Source organism: Arachis hypogaea, chromosome 19 (genome assembly GCF_003086295.3).
Source record: "Arachis hypogaea cultivar Tifrunner chromosome 19, arahy.Tifrunner.gnm2.J5K5, whole genome shotgun sequence".
NCBI lineage: Eukaryota > Viridiplantae > Streptophyta > Magnoliopsida > Fabales > Fabaceae > Arachis > Arachis hypogaea.
This window is the reverse complement of record NC_092054.1, coordinates 47,120,388-47,125,719: the sequence shown is the minus strand read 5'-3', so window position 1 is coordinate 47,125,719 and position 5,332 is coordinate 47,120,388. Positions and strand designations below refer to the sequence as shown.

Genomic DNA, 5,332 nt, shown 5'->3' with positions numbered 1-5,332 from the left:
CAAAAAGCGTATAAATTATCCGCTCATCACAACACCAAACTTAAATTGTTGCTTGTCCCCAAGCAACTGAAAATCAAATAGGATAAAAAGAAGAGAATATACTATAAATTCCAAACTATCAATGAAACAGAGCTTCAATCATATGAGCGGGACTTATAGCTTTTTGCCTCTTGAATAGTTTTGGCATCTCACTTTATCTATTGAGGTTCAGAATGATTGGCATCTATAGGAACTCAGAGTTCAGATAGTGTTATTGATTCTCCTAGTTCAGTATGATGATTCTTTAACACAGCTATTTTATGAGTCTTGGCCGTGGCCCTAAGCACTTTGTTTTCCAGTATTACCACCGGATACATAAATGCCACAGACACATAATTGGGTGAACCTTTTCAGATTGTGACTCAGCTTTGCTAAAGTCCCCAATTAGAGGTGTCCAGGGTTCTTAAGCACACTCTTTTTTTGCTTTGGACCTTGACTTTAACCGCTCATTCTCAAGTTTTCACTTGACACCTACACGCCACAAGCACATGGTTAGGGACATCTTGGTTTAGCCGCTTAGACCAGGATTTTATTCCTTTAGGCCCTCCTATCCGCTGATGCTCAAAGCCTTGGGATCCTTTTTATTTGCCCTTGCCTTTTGGTTTTAAGGGTTATTGGCTTTTTGCTCTTGCCTCTTGGTTTTAAGAGCTTTGGCTTTTTCTGCTTGCTTTTTCTTTTTCTTTCTATTTTTTTCGCCTATTTTTTTTTTCTGCAAGCTTTGTTCTTTGCTGCTTTTTTTTACTTCAAGAATCATTTTTATGATTTTTCAGATTATCAAATAACATGTCTCCTAGTCATCATTCTTTCAAGAGCCAACATATTTAACATTCTTAAACAACAACTTCAAAAGACATATGCACTGTTCAAGCATTCATTCAGAAAACAAGAAGCATTGTCACCACATCAATATAATTAAACTAAGTTCAAGGATAAATTCGAAACTTATGTACTTCTTGTTCTTTTGAATTAAAACATTTTTCATTTAAGAGAGGTGATGGATTCATAGGACATTCATAACTTTTAAGACATAGTTACTAACTACTAATGATCATGTAATGAAGACACAAACATGGATAAGCACTTAACATAGAGAAAACGAAAAACAGAGAATTTAAGAACAAGGAATGAGTCCACCTTAGTGATGGTGGCGTTTCCTTCTTGAGGAACCAATGATGTCCTTGAGCTCTTCTATGTCTCTTCCTTGTCTTTGTTGCTCCTCCCTCATTGCTTTTTGATCTTCTCTTATTTCATGAAGGATGATGGAGTGCTCTTGATGTTCCACCCTTAGTTGTCCCATATTGGAACTCAATTCTCCTAGGGAGGTGTGGATTTGCTCCCAATAGTTTTGTGGAGGAAAATGCATTTGAGGCATCTCCGGGATCTCATGGTGATGAGCTTCATACGCCTCTTGAGCTCCATGAATGGGCTCTCTTGCTTGCTCCATCTTTTTCTTAGTGATGGGCTTGTCCTCTTTAATGAGGATATCTCCCTCTATGTCAATCCCAGCCGAATTGCATAGGTGGCAAATGAGGTGAGGAAAGGCTAACCTTGCCATAGTGGAGGACTTGTCAGCCACCTTGTAGAGTTCTTGAGGTATAATCTCATGAACTTCCACCTCTTCTCCAATCATGATGCTATGGATCATGATGGCCCGGTCTATAGTAACTTCAGACCAGTTGCTAGTGGGAATGATTGAGCATTGAATGAACTCCAACCATCCTCTCGCTACAGGCTTGAGGTCCAATCTTCTTAGTTGAACCGGCTTGCCTTTGGAGTCAATCTTCCATTGAGCTCCTTCTACACATATGTCCATAAGGACTTGGTCCAACCTTTGATCAAAGTTGACTCTCCTTGTGTAGGGGCGTGCGTTCTCTTCCATGTTTGGCAAGTTGAATGCCAACCTCACATTTTTCGGACTAAAATCTAAGTATTTCCCCCGAACCATTGTAACATAGTTTTTTGGATCCGGGTTCTTACTTTGATCATGGTTCTTGGTGATCCATGCATTGGCATAGAACTCTTGAACCATTAGGATGCCAACTTGTTGGATGGGATTTGTTAGAACTTCCCAACCTCTTCTTTGAATTTCATGTCGGATCTCCGGATACTCATTTCTTTTGAGTTTGAAAGGGACCTCAGGGATCACCTTCTTCTTGGCCACAACATCATAGAAGTGGTCTTGATGAGCTTTGGGGATGAATCTTTCCATCTCCCATGACTCGGATGTGGAAGCTTTTGTCTTCCCTTTCCTCTTTCTAGATGATTCTCTGGTCTTAGGTGCCATCAATGATAATGGAAAAACAAAAAGCTTATGCTTTTACCACACCAAACTTAGAATATTGCTCGCCCTCGAGCAATAAAAGAAAGAATAGAGGAAGAAGAAGAAGAAAATATGGAGAAGAGGGGTGAAGTGTGTTTCGGCCAAGTAGAGAGGAGATGGTTGTGTTGTGTGAAAATGAGGAAGAATGGAGGGCTATATATAGGGGAGGGAGGGGGGGTTAAGGTTCGGCCATTTAGGGTGGGTTTGGGTGGGAAATTGGTTTTGAATTTTGAAGGTAGGTGGAGTTTATGAGGTAGGTTTTTGGGGAAGAGTGGATGGATGTGAGTGGTGAAGAGGTGATGGGGAAGAGAGATTGAGGTGATTGGTGAAGGGTTTTTGGGGAAGAGTGTTTATGGGATTGTGTGAAAGAGGGGTGAGAAGAAGTGAGTGGAGGTAGGTGGGGATCCTGTAGGGTCCACAGATCCTGAGATGATCCTGTGGGATCCACAGATCCTGAGATGATCCTGTGGGGTCCACAGATCCTGAGGTGTTCAAGGATTTACACTCTTGCACCAAATTAGGCATGCAAAATGCCCTTGCATGCAACTCTGGGCATTCAGCGCCAGGTTGGTGCCCATTTTGGGCGTTCAACACCCATTTGTTGGCCATTTCTGGCGTTGAACGCCAGAACCATGCTTGTTCTGGGCGTTCAGCGCCCAGACACTGCCCATTTTGGGCGTTCAGCGCCAGAACCATGCTCTGTTCTGGCGTTGAACGCCAGATAGATGCTCCTTCAGGGTGTGATTTTTCTTCTGCTGTTTTTGATTCTGTTTTTAATTTTTTTGTTTATTTTGTGACTCCACATGATCATGAACCTATAAAGACATATAACTAAGAAAAATATAGTTAGATAAATAAAAATTGGGTTGCCTCCCAACAAGCGCTTCTTTAATGTCAATAGCTTGACAGTGGGCTCTCATGGAGCCTCACAGATGTTCAGAGCATTGTTGAGACTCTCCAACACCAAACTTAGAGTTTGGATATGGGGGTTCAACACCAAACTTAGAGTTTGGTTGTGGCCTCCCAACACCAAACGTAGAGTTTGACTGTGGGGGCTTTGTTTGACTCTGCTTTGAGAGAAGCTTTTTCTGCTTCCTCTCCATGGATGCAGAGAGAGATCCTTGAGTTGTAAACACAAGGTTGTCCTTATTCAATTGAAGGATCAATTCTCCTCTGTCCACATCAATCACAGCTCTTGCTGTGGCTAGGAAAGGTCTTTCTAGGATGATGGATTCATCCTCTTCCTTTCCAGTGTCTAGGACTATGAAATCAGCAGGGATGTAAAGGCCTTCAACCTTTACTAATACGTCCTCTACTTGTCCATAAGCCTGTTTTCTTAAATTATCTGCCATCTCTAATGAGATTTTAGCAGCTTGTACCCCATAGATTCCCAGTTTCTCTATTACAGAGAGTGGCATGAGGTTTATTCCTGAACCAAGGTCATACAGAGCCTTAAAGATCATGGTGCCTATGGTACAAGGTATTATGAACTTTCCAGGATCCTGTTTCTTCTGAGGCAATGTCAGTTGATCCAAATCACTTAGTTCATTGGTGAACAAGGGAGGTTCATCTTCCCAAGTCTCAATACCAAATAATTTGGCATTCAGCTTCATGATTGCACCAAGAAACTTGGCAGTTTGCTCTTCAGTAACATCCTCATTCTCTTCAGAAGAGGAATACTCATTAGAGCTCATGAAGGGCATAAGGAGGTTCAATGGAATCTCTATGGTCTCTAGATGAGCCTTAGAGTCCTTTGGTTCCTCAGAGGGAAGCTCCTTATTGGTCACTGAACGTCCCAGGAGGTCTTCCCCCTTGGGATTCACGTCCTCCTCTCCCTCATTGGGTTCGGCCATTTTGGTTATGTCAATGGCCTTGCACTCTCCTTTTGGATTCTCTTCTGTATTGCTTGGGAGAGTACTAGGAGGGATTTTAGTGATCCTTTTACTCAGCTGGCCCACTTGTGCTTCCAAATTTCTAATGAAAGACCTTGTTTCATTCATGAAACTCACAGTGGCCTTAGATAGATCAGAGACTAAGTTTGCTAAGCTAGATGGATTTTGCTCAGAATTCTCTGTCTGTTGCTGAGTGGATGATGGAAAAGGCTTGCTATTGCTAAACCTGTTTCTTCCACCATTATTAAAGCCTTGTTGAGGCTTTTGATCCTTCCATGAGAAATTTGGATGATTTCTCCATGATGAATTATAGGTGTTTCCATAAGGTTCACCCATGTAATTTACCTCTGCTATTGCAGGGTTTTCAGGATCATAAGCTTCTTCTTCAGAAGATGCCTCTTGAGTACTGTTGGATGCAACTTGCATTCCATTCAGACTCTGAGAAATCATATTGACTTGCTGAGTCAATATTTTGTTCTGAGCCAATATGGCATTCAGAGTATCAACTTCAAGAACTCCCTTCTTCATAGGCGTCCCATTACTCACAGGATTCCTCTCAGAAGTGTACATAAACTGGTTATTGGCAACCATGTCAATGAGTTCTTGAGCTTCTGCAGGCATTTTCTTTAGGTGAATGGATCCACCTACAGAAGTATCCAATGACATCTTTGATATCTCAGATAAACCATCATAGAAGATATCCAGGATGGTCCATTCTGAAAGCATGTCAGAAGGACACTTTTTGGTCAGCTGCTTGTATCTTTCCCAAGCTTCATAGAGGGATTCACCTTCTTTCTGTCTGAAGGTTTGAACATCCACTCTAAGCTTGCTCAGCTTTTGAGGAGGAAAGAACTTGGCTAAGAAAGCCGTGACCAGCTTATCCCAAGAGTTCAGGCTGTCTTTGGGTTGAGAGTCCAACCAAATTCTAGCTCTGTCTCTTACAGCAAATGGGAAAAGCATGAGCCTGTAGACTTCAGGATCTACTCCATTAGTCTTAACAGTATCACATATCTGCAAGAATTCAGTTAAGAACTGAAAAAGATCTTCAGATGGAAGTCCATGAAACTTGCAGTTCTGCTGC

General features: G+C 41.8%; 1 non-coding gene across 1 annotated transcript; it reads left to right on the top strand.

The window, feature by feature from the left end:
- The first annotated feature begins 4,971 nt into the window (after window positions 1-4,971).
- On the top strand, window positions 4,972-5,079 carry LOC112781455 (small nucleolar RNA R71). Its single transcript, XR_003192231.1, has one exon. It is a non-coding gene; the product is annotated as a small nucleolar RNA R71 (small nucleolar RNA).
- The last annotated feature ends 253 nt before the right edge of the window (window positions 5,080-5,332 follow it).